The sequence below is a fragment of the Megalops cyprinoides genome, chromosome 5 (genome assembly GCF_013368585.1).
Source record: "Megalops cyprinoides isolate fMegCyp1 chromosome 5, fMegCyp1.pri, whole genome shotgun sequence".
Lineage (NCBI taxonomy): Eukaryota > Metazoa > Chordata > Actinopteri > Elopiformes > Megalopidae > Megalops > Megalops cyprinoides.
The window spans coordinates 17,002,629-17,015,135 of NC_050587.1; positions in this window are offsets into that span (position 1 = coordinate 17,002,629).

Genomic DNA, 12,507 nt, shown 5'->3' on the forward strand with positions numbered 1-12,507 from the left:
ACACTCCTTTACAGTTGTCTGTCCTTCATTTTCACAGATCCACAGAAAGTACTACGGTATCTGGCAATGAATAGCTCAGCTTTGGAAACAAAGTGGTAAAATGAGCGCCCCATCACTGCCAGGACAGTAGAGTGACTCAGAGCTTCCTTTGCCTTATAAACACTCATCTCCTAAGACTGTGTCTGCGTTCTCCTAACTTGAATCCATCCTAAAAGAATGCATTTACTTTGAAGAGCTATACCACTGAATCAGTAAACTACACATCCAAGTATTACTGCTGGGTCATGGCAATGCCTGTGTAATGCAAAAATTGAATAGAGCTCAATAAAACTAAAACTTGGAAATGGGAGTGAGGTGACACCCCTCTGATGCAATCTGGTGTTATGACTCAGTGGGGAAATTTTTACTCACTGTATTCTGGGTCTCAGTGAATACGTTCACACGTTAAAAATGGATATTTTTATGACTGCAATTTAAAGAATAAAGATGTGAATATTTTAAAAAAGGACAGTTTTTTTCAGCGGTTTGAATCACAGATATTTGGTTTGTGATCGTTGCACTATATTGGTGTCATTTTTAATTCTAACTTTTGTCGTCATTGTCAAAACAGGTGTGTGTTTCCTGTATCAGAGTTGTGTTATTTTAAACTCATCTTTGTATGTGTCATATATTCAGAATGCAATAGATCTTTTTTAAAAGTGTCATTTAAAATGAAGTATGGACTTCATTTAACACAAATGCTGCCAGTAATAACAACAACTATTATGTATTGAATATAGAGGGTACCTGAAGTGTACGATCTCAGACTTTACACAAAACAGTGGTATTGGTAGTGGTATATGCCTATTTTGTCAGCTCTGCACTTCTAGACTAAAATTGTGGTTCTGTGTTAGAACAGGATGACACGCAGGGTATCTCTTTGTTCAGTAATGATCAGTCTATCATTTGTTCCAGGCTCATATGGCTATTCAGTCCCTCAGAACAGAAGCTTGTCAGGTATGATAACGATCTCTGGTAGCCGTCCACAGGCTGACAAAAACCCTTTAATTAGACCAGCGGTGCCAAACTGAGGAAACAGAAGAAACCTCGCTGATTGTAACACAGCTTGACTTAGACTTGCTCCCCACTTCAGCAGGAGGAGACGAAAGAGACAATCTAATTGAGTTGTGTGATTCGTGATTAAAGTTCTAAATAAGGACACCTCCTCTCTCTCCAGTCATGTTGTTTAATGGGAGACGTAGTGAGTGGCAGGCAGAGGGAAGCAGTGAGGAATGTTTGTGTAGTGAGGTCACCTAGCAACCCTGTTCACCCTGTTTTCTGTACATGGGCTGAGTTCATGTACTCCCGAGTGGTGAAATATCTATGCACACTACACCACACTCCCCTGTACAGAAATTCTACAGAAATCAGTTGGTCTTATTTCACAGGAACAGTATGTCCAAATTACTGTGTATACTGTCAGAAAATCTTCAAAATATTTTAGTTTTATTACCTATAAATACAGTAATAAATTAAAAATAGTGTTTTCTCACTTGTGTGTTATGTGCAGTTTGTCCTTCTATTTTGCCTTTATATGTAATTAACGGTTATCACTTCCTCCATAGCACTCTGCACATTCATCTCTGAGTCAGTGATTACCCTGAAGTCAATCAATCTGCAGGCCATTTGGACAACCACAACTTGGTTCCTAACCACCTGAATAAGTTTCAAAAAATCCCAAACTTCAACCTATTTTTACGATGGTGTGGGTTCAGTATAGAAAATGTATATGATAGTCGATCAGCTTTTTCAAATTACAAAATCAAATACACTCAGGTAACTAAGAAAAATGTTAAACCTGAGTGTAATGCCTAACATGGATATCTACAAGATAAACCACAGAAATATTCATAAAATTCTCAGTGTTACCAAGCTCTACAGGCTGACCCAATAAAGCTAGGCCGTGATTGCATTAACATTGATGGCAGCAGGCATTTCCTCCCATATATTTCATTAATATGTTTCATTGCAGGATATGTGGTCGCCTGATGCTGAGTGTCTGTGTGACCCACCATGCTTCTTAACCAGATAACAAGAAACATATGGGCAAACTCTGTTTTGGATGTGGAAAGAGATGCAGAGGTCATTTGGAAGGATGTGTAGTAGCAGTGTTGAGTGGTTAGTACAGCACATTGGACACTAGACCCCAGGGCTATGGATTTAATCCCTGGTTGGAACACTGCTCTTGTGCCAGTAAGCGCAACATTTTGCTTCAGTTGCTGTCAGTATAAGTGGGTTTCAGAACATTATGTAGACACTGATATTGTTCAGGGTAGTGTGCACAATAGTAAAACATAAATAATATGATATGATTTCAGTCATCTTGATTCCACAATAAAAGCCTTTTATTAGCTACCTCAAAAAAAACCAAAAAGGTGTATTGCAAATACATTAAATAGGTTTTATTTTTATTCAGTGCTCCAGGACATAGCCAAAATAACTTATAATGTGAAATATAGCAAATTGGCATCAGAAAAAAATGTCAAAAATACCCATTGTAAGCCAGGTTGAAACCAGTTATGGAAAGTTATTGATGTGATGTCATGTAAAAGCACATACCTCAAGATATCTTTCAAAGTGTGGTATGGATAGGATTATAAGAGAGTATTCATGTAATGTAATATAATGTGATGTCAAACTGCACATTTTGATGCTGAATTCTCATCAATCAGATATTTCAATATCTGATATGTCAGTTGGAACCTACATTAATTTTGCTTATCCAAAGCAACTTATATAGCTTACTGTACTACTGTACAGTTTTACAGCTGAATATTTACTGAACCAATTTAGGTTAAGTAACGTGCCCCAGGGTACAACATCAATGGATTATGAGCCCTGATTATAAACATCATGTTAAAACCTCACATATAAGGTGTTTTCTGCAATAAAATGTGTACTGGCAAATCTCAAAGCCATGTACAGCTGAAGACGATGACTATTGCAAGCTGTATGAGTGTATCACTTTGTGTGTCATTGCTACAGAAGTTAACTCCCTGTCATATAACAAATTAATGACACATCAAAAGAGAGTAGACAGACATTCCAGTTTCCACTGGATTAGCCTCAAACCAGAAGCTAATTCAGTGAAGAAAGTAGCTTAGAGGAGCTCCCACAATGACAAAAGGAAACTGGACCAACTCACGTAAGTACAGTTCACAGGATCTGTCTGAAAATGAAAGCATATTGGTCTAGCCCATGGAGTACTCTGCTAGACCCTGAGTTCAGATCACTGGGTTTACATGTATTGTGTGAATGTACAGTATGTTGAAACCATTGTGATAATAATTTGGAAAATGCACTGCACGGTGTACTTTTTACTGGATGTATGTTTCTTGAAAACAAATACAAGTAATAAGAACTCTGTACTACAATTAAAGTAATGCCAGCATTTAATGCTTACTGAAATATATGCATTTTATATGCTTTCAAAATGTACTCTACCAACATTTCATTTAACCATTTTTCTACCAATTAAAAAGGTACAGTTATGCTGACAAATTTAGTGTGCATATCTTAAGCCACAGAGTTCCTCATTTTAAAACAGAAAGTTTAACTACTTTCTGTTTTGTCTTCATTTGACCTCCTTGTTCTCACCACTCATTCCTTCTGTCTCCCCCTTGCTCTCTTTTGTCTCAGCCCTCCATCCACATTTTCTCTCCTCTTGCTTATCACTCATCTTTCAGCTCTCCAAATATCCCTCCCTACTCCACACTCTTCCCTCTCTTGCTCCTTGCACCAACAGGAAAATGCCATCAGAGGATAGGTACATCCTCCTGACACTATCTGAGTAACTCACAGGCACCGAAGTGAGTCCCAGGGTGCTGAGAGTGGAGCAGTGAGTGACCCTGGCCAGACTACCCATCAATTTCTCTGCTGAAATGAGCCACTTGGATTCCCAGTCATTGTCCTCTAACGACAGCCAGTTTCATGCTTGAGCCATAGGGCTAAGCCTGCGCTATCTGAGCCATTTGGGAGTCTAACCATCATCAGCATTGCTCATCATGCACTACTGTGAATTTGTCACTCGTATATAACAGCTTAGCCATACTAATGGCTGAGATTGTCTTCTCTGTATGCTGACACAGTCTTCCCAAGGATGCGTCTTTGCTGTCAATAGCGCTGAATGAACAGTGCTGCTCAACATTTTCTTATACAAGATTCTAAGAGTTAAATCTTATTTTTTTAGAGGTCCGGAGAATATGTTGGTTTTTCCTTTTTCCAACCGCTGCTTGTCCCTCCCCCTGAAATCTTCATTTCCTCAAACAACCTCAGAAATCCTAGCCTAAGCGTATGATGCAGTGTCCCAGTCCAACCTTGCTAATTCTGCTTGAATGTTGTCAGTTTCTGGTTCTTTTCCCGATACTTTTTTTTTCTGCAACTATGTTTATGTTTGTTGGTTACCCATTACCCTTCTTCAGCAATCTCTGGTGGTATTTCTGTGGCCAGAACTTCCTTAAAATTCCCCTTCTTCTTACTAATCGCTCTTATTTGTCAGTAATCATTTCTCCTTCTTTGGATTTCGCAGCTACTCCATATTTGATCTATAGTAGTTTCATATCCTCCGTGTTGGACTGCGGAGTCTACCGTGTTCTCTTCTGTGGTTTCCTCTGTTTTTCTCCTGTGCTTCTGCTAACTCCTCCATGTACACTGTTTTGACAGATCTTACACAATATTTCACTTCTCACTATTTTTCTCTATGTTATTGTGCCCCCCCCCCCCCCCGTCTCTCTCGCAAGCCACTTAGTCTTATTTTGACTTTGATCTCTTTCCATTTATTTATGTCTGTTCCAGCTGTTCCCTATGATACACATCGGCTGTTGGCTGTTAGATGTTGTCTTTTTGCATTTCAAATGATATTTTTGCACTCACTTAAATGTTCTTCCCTCTCTTCAACAATATTTATTCACTGCTGTAACTATATTCAAAATGTCAGTGCAAGTGAAGGATTGTTACTTTGTTCAAGTCTTCCATCTGGGTATTTTTATTTTCTGTGATAGCCTCTAGTTTTTACAAGATTTTGCTCACCAAAATATTGGAATCTCTCCTCAGCTCTCCATAGCTTTGTTGATTTGCTTTGTCTAACTTCCAAGTTATTCTACACCTTGTAATTATATATTGTTTCTTTTGGTCTCTCTATAGGCTTCATTGGTTGATGGACAACATTCTGTAACCCTCTTGCCATTAACTTCCAGTCTTCCTGAGCGAACTGTACTAGTTATTTTATGTTTATGCCAAACATCAGCAATCTGTGATCATAACCATGCACTGTAATGTTTGCTATAATGCAGTCACAATCAGTCACTATCAGACAGATACTAAAACTTCAAGCCCAGTATTACTGTAACTACATGCTTATAGTTAATTTTCATAACATTTTTTGTTCTGAACATTGTTTGTATGTGGTACCATCACATAAAATGGATGTAATGGATTTAACTACATAAAGAGGAGGTGAAAGTGCTCATGGCATATGAAGTGCCAACATTTATGTGTGGCACCTTCCCTGTTGTGATTTGTTGAATGTTGAATGGTAGTTTGCAGTCTGCATGAGGAAATAGGATCATCAGGATAGGATTTTATCATTAAAAGAGAGTCCCAGATTTAGGTAGAGCATTGGACTTTTTAAGTAAAGTGAAAAATTCACAGTATGGTCAGAAACTTAAGCATGGCAGTGGGGTAATACAGTGAATTGCTCCTGTCTTCTCCAGACAGTGGAATATTACACTAATGCAAATTACACTTTTTTGACATTTTACTTTTGTTTAAGGTCTTAGAATTCACTTGGTATAATTATTTTTATAAGAGTAGGACAGTAAACAGCACATATTCAATATATCACATGGAATATTTTACAAAGAAAAAACTGGCCCTGTAAAAAGCTCTTAAATTAAAAAAAAAAAAACATTGAATTTTGACACTGCGGTGTACTAATCTGCCGAGGAGCCCATCTCTTCATAGTTGGATTTTATTTGGATATTTCAGTCGCCTGCTTTCAGATGCTCGGTGATGCATGATCCTCATGCTTTCCTTGGCTTTTAGCACAACACAGACTGCCTTCCCCTGGACCAACATCCAAATCCTTCCCTGAGGGCATGATTCTAGACAGGGGGAAGACCAACTTGTGACTTCAAAGGCAGTAATTTTCCACTCCTCTATCTAGTTTTCAGACTGCTTTCTGAGCTGTAGTTTCTCAGTTTTCCTGGCGCAAATGTGTGAATGATCAGACATTATGGCACTCTTTGTATTTTTGCATTTGTTGTTTTTTGACATGTATAATAATATGTGTGATTTAATAATAATGGTAGCGTAATGCTTTTTTATTAATATGTCAGTATTTAGGTTTTTCTGAAGGGTCAGTAAAGTGGAGGAAATATGGGAATGAGAAAACAGAAGTATAAATATAAATAAGCACAAAAATCAATGCAAAATCCATACAATCTGAGTGTAACTTATCCAAAATATCTTCTAATAGTCTCTGCTGTTATTATCCAAAAAGTTTTCCAGATTTTGCACAAAACAATTTAGAAAAAAATCATCATCAAATATGTTTTTAATGAAAAGAAAATCAAACAAGTCATCTCCCCTGTCTGATCTGGTGTCAAGAAAATTCTGTCAAATCAAAATCTGTAATTGCAAAGGTCTGGTTGCATGCTGTCGTCAATCATTTGAAATGAGGTCACCCTTGCCCTTACTTGCATGGACCACACTAAAGGCCTTTCCCAAGTGACTAGTCATCAGAGATTCAGCAAAGGGTACATTTCTTTGTCTGAAGGTACACATAAAGCAAAGGAACGAGACAGTCTGAGAACTTGTGGCTCAGCCCGATCTCCTTAGCACACAGACATCAAGAGTGGTGTCTATGCCACGGAACAGGTTGACTCAGCAGCGGGTAAACAGAAAACCAAAGCAGACTGGCCATCTGCTGCTGAGAACATCCCCCCCTCCCCTCATTCAGTAAAATCTCTTATCCAGCAAAGTCTGCATTACCCAACAAAAGCCAGAAAACTCACAAGTCAGAGCTCATGGCTGAAATGTAAAGACGGGATGTTATAACATCAGAGCTGTGAAATTACTCACATGCTTCCTGTACATTTCCTGTACAGTTTCAATATATAAATCAAGCATTTGTTCATGTGTTGAAATATCACAGAGAAAAGTGAACACTGCATGAAATTCAGATTTCAGCCTTGGATTTCCCCTTTTTTGGCTTTGGCAGGATGGGATGGGAGTTTGGTGAAGAGATAACAGGCTCAGCTGGAAATGTGAACTATCATGCTTCCCACTCATTTTCAGTAAATCCCCCTCTGTAAATAAATAAAATTTGTTCCTACTGAATCTGTTTTGATTTGTTTTTTGTTTTTTTTGTTTTTTATTTCAATTGATCGGCTGGAGTGGTCAGAGGGGATTTCAGACTTAGGGGTTCAGATCTAAGCTCACTTTTTCCATGTAAAAATGTATTGTTTCTACTACCGTCTACTACTTGGATGTAACGGTACTGTTTACATCCAAAATTGTCATGTCTGCCATTCTTTATAAATGAAGCTGTGATATGTTTGACCCACACTTCCACTGCTTTATGACATAGTTATCTTTATACTCAAGATCATAGCAGAGCCACCTTGACCTCTTACACAGAAGCTAATACCACTTCTGAACCATGTCGTCAGCACTCTTACTTTGATCCTTGAAAAGTTGCTCAGCTTTCACAAAGAGCTCAAAGCTGTTTGGATCCTTTTCCACACACCCTTTTCTCCTCTGAGACCTAGGATAAGGGAATTTTCATAAAAAATGTGATATAAAAAATGATTGAATGATGATGAAAAATTCAATTCTCAAGTTTTTTTGATAATGGTCTCTTAGTTTGGCATACAGTATGTAGCAGTATCAATGGCTTCTGTACTGATTTTATCACTGATGCTGCTTACTTTAAAATATATACAATCCACATTCTACAGGAAAATGAAAGAACATACAGAGACAAAAATGTTATAGAATTGATCTTAATGGGGAACCCAAGAAAGAGAGAAACACAGGGATCTGAATGAGAGATTTCAGTATTACTTTTCACTGGTTAAATCATGAAGAACTAAACAAGAATGTTTTTCGATCCTCCCAATCTCTTAATTATAAAGACTAATCTGCATGAAATTTCTGTTCTAGGTTTTTGTGATTTATTGGAGCAAAGATCTGCTATCAATTAAACATTATTTGTCACAGTCTCAATGACAGATTTCTGGTGAATGTATATAAAGCCCAAAAAGCATTATCTGTGAAGTATCTAATAAGATTGCATATGTGAAAATGACCATAATTACTTTGTATTTTATGCTATTTTGTAAGAGGATACATTTTGTCATGTATTCAAAAATTATTTCTCACATTGTTTTCATATGTTCCCTATACTGATATACATCAGGGTTTTGTGGTGGTAGATTATAATTGATCATTGATCTTTGATGTAAATGTTCTAAAACTACTTGCAGGGTTGCATTTCCCAGCCCTGTGTAAAACTATGTAAAGGTCAACAAACTGTGTTTCAAGTTAATGGAAAATCTTACTGCTCAACTTTTGCTTTTCATATGTGACTAAACAGACGTCTCCCTCTGGTCAACCCAATCAGCTTTGCCAATCGAATATTGAATATGCTGGCTCCACAGCATGGAGTCATAGCAGCGCTAGGACTGGCTGTCTCAAAATGAAATGAGTCATTCGGGGTGAGTCATTTAGGAGTCTGTGAAGGCCATTTGTAACCATGTGTGGCTTTCAGGAGGTGCAGTGCAGATGGTTTCCATCTGGCAGTCAATATCTATGATCCTACTACTTAAAACACAATTTCTTTTGCAATAGGGCAGAATTAGGGCACAGAGACATTACAGAATATAGTCTGATGAGTTTGACAAGTAGCTTTTGACCATAATAGTGTACTTATGTCTCACTTTATCCTGATGGCACAATGAGTTTATCTTGACTGATGTGTGGGCTTTCTAACAAATCGTTCTGTTTTTAGAAGAAAATCATGCAAGTGATTCACTCTGCTCATCATCAATGTACCACTCCCACTGCCTTTTTCTCACTGAGTACTCAACAGATGTCTGAGAACAAGCTTAGATGAGATGGGGACAGGGAATTCCCTTGTAACATAGCTTTGTGCAAGACTAAACATCCCATTTTGTTTAACAGTCATGGCCAGAGGTCATGTGTATGTTTGGTTTTGTAAGGACACCACTTGAGGATGATTCAGAGACTTTCAATGACTAGAATCCACACACATTTGGTCTGAGTGAAGCTGGTGTCATAATAGATACTATTTAAGATAATGAGACACATCAGTGATAGCTGCTACTCAGAAAGAAAAACTCAAGAATTCAAGCAAAAAGGTAAAAGTAAAACAGAGAAACTGCAAATGTTGTTACAATTACAGTGAGGTAAGGTATTGGTGAATCACTATTCTCAGAGAGTTTTCAGTCTATGTAATAATTTAACATTCAGATCAATTAGAACAAAGGATCAAAGGAATCTATCACTATTGTTTTGCAAGTATCTGGCACTATCAATGTCCAGTACAGATACAACAATGATGATGACATTATTGATCACTGCAGTATCATTGTATTTGAATTGCATTGTCAATTAAGAGTCTCTCAAAGCATCTTGCAAAGAAGGTTTTGTCTTGACTCCTAAAATGACTATGTGCATAATACCAGTACCACCATGTTCTCTATGGTATTTAATGCTTTTTAATGCTATACTAGAGTTAGAATGTCCCAATGATAAAAGTTCAGGGGCCGGTCACACCACCAAACTGCAGCCTACACATTGTGCAACACCTGGAGATTGTGATTTTTGCATTGTTTGCTTTGTTTGAGTTATTTCAGTCAACTCAATCACCTGTGTGCATATGCCTGCTTAGACCACAGGTTTTAGCAATACCAGGCCTCACACAGTATCTCCAGGTGTTCAAATGTGTATGAGGACAGGGTATGGAAATCCCACAGGCTGATGGCAGACAACAGGTGTTCACAGTCTGCATAGTAATTAGACCTGCATTGACACCAGCTATGCAGGACGGAGAATAGCAGTTTATTGGCTTTTAACCTGTAACCAGTACCTGTGAATGGTCTCTGGTTACATTATTTTGGGCAGACGGACAATATGTTTAAATCCACTGGCCTTTTCTAGGATTCTTTTTGAATATCATAACCATGGTGCAGTTGTTTAAATGTCTCTTTTGCGCTTTCATTTAGATGCTGGGCTTAGCAGCAGTATTTTCCCCCCATATATAAATGTATGTACTCTGGAAACAGGTGTGGTTGTGGGTCAAGGCCTAATTTGTGCTTGTTTGTTCTTGCCTGCCCGTCTACCTACAATTTGCTTATAGCAACTGTTAGTCATAATGAAAACAAAGTGTTCTACCTCAGATAACCTGAAGCACTGATTTAAAGGATATCTCTGCAGAAAAGTATCCCAAATGAATCATGCAACCGCTCAGCCTTCTAATATTTTTTTAACATTATTGTTACCTGACAAAGCAATTATGGAGCGATTGGTAAATGAGTGATTATAGTAGATTCATACAATAACAGCAAGGTGTGTGAAATTGCTTTCTAGGTTAAGGATAAATGTGTATAATTGCAAAGTTTTGAATGGTTTGAGAGAATTTGCAAAGCTGCCAACTTGATGCGGATGGATTCGGACAAATTAACAGCCCCTGAGTGGTCTGTGAGCCCAGTCAGGTAATACCATTGTTTTCTGGCAACCTTCCCTGTTCCAGTGAAATCTGACAAATAATGATGGCAAAGCAAGTAACATCAGGTAAATGGTTATCATCAAAAGCAGTTGTGTGAAGGTCACACAGGGTTCCCATAGCAATCGTCTTCCTTCTCTATTAGTGTTTCAAAACAGCTTGTGAAACCCAGGAACACTCAGTAAGTCCTTCACTTCCTTCAATAGCAAGCAAGCAATAGCACAAGCAAAACAGAAATTCTCAGAAACAACATTCATTTTGTTGACTTCCAGGGAGGTTTTTCAGCAACCAATCATACTAATATATTGGTATATAAAGTGAATCATTATTTTTTTCAAACTTTTTTTTCTTCCATTTGTTCCTTCCCCCTCCCCCCTGGGAAGCCAAATTAAATTTATTTAAATTTTCAAAATTTTGATAGTGGCTGTCTAATTGGTTATAGAGAGATGTGGTTAGGTGTTCCAGGCACACATGGTCACACATAAGGTTGATTCGATGAGCTATTGAAAAGCTATGTCTGTCTTGTCAGTTGAAAAGCATATCCTCATTTGCTATTGCCATTGAGATATAAATTTAGATGAAGGGATTATACCAGTTACTGATACGTTTCCAAGAAGGCCGAGGAGTGGACTGAGGGAAATGACAAGACACAGGAAATTATCTCTTTTTTATACGATACTTCTATGATCAGGACATCATTTGGGCATGTAAATGTGAAAAAGTGTTACCACAGCCCAGCAGTTCACATCTAGAACATTAGTTTTGATCTATGCTGAGGACTTGTCCATATATAACTTCAGTTTTTATTTGTTTAGTCACATTTTTGTCCAAAATAGTTTTTAGGATGACTTATACATAATTTTTGCTTATCATACACTGTTATGCAAAGCAAATTGTGGCTCTCTGGAATAATAGCTAGAACTGCATCCTCAAACAGACTTTGCTTTCAGCTGAGAACTACTGTCTCATTGTGGAACTGTACACATCCTGTCCCCGTACTGTCACTATACTCACTGTATGCACTTTTGTACATCGCTTTGGATAAAAGCGTCTGCTAAATAAATAAATGTAAATAATACTGAAGCCATTGAGGCCAGCTACCTTGTATATGAGTATAACAGTTGTGCCATCTACAGTAGGATTCAAACATGTAGCATTGCATTACAGTATTGGCATTTAGCAGACTCTCTTAACCAGAGAAATTTACATAGGTTACAGTTTTTTACAGTGTTATCCATTTATACAGCTGGATGTTCGCTGAAGCAACTGTGGGTTAAGTACCTGGCCCAAGGGTACAGCAGCAGTGCCCCAGTGGGAAATGGAACTGGCAACCTTTCAGTTACAAGTCCAGCTCCTTAACCACTACGCTACACTGCCGCCCCTTTCCATCTTCTTTTTATTTTTATCAAACGTTCTTTTTGTTTGTTTTTCCGTGACATTTGCATGAGGTCACAAGCATGCTGTTCACAAGGCCAACATCCTAACCACTACCACACCGTAGCTTTCCCTCATACACTTTCCATTCCTACTTGCCTGCACTAATAATCAAGCACATTATCTTTTTAATGCTGAGACCATAGCTCACTGAAAGGAATTGAAAGAAATCCTCACTGGAATTCATTACTGTCCCATTTTGTAATAAAGGAGAGGTCAGCTTGGCATCGGCATTATCCCACTCCCATCCTTTATGTTTATTCGCATAACTCATTATAAAGCAGTAA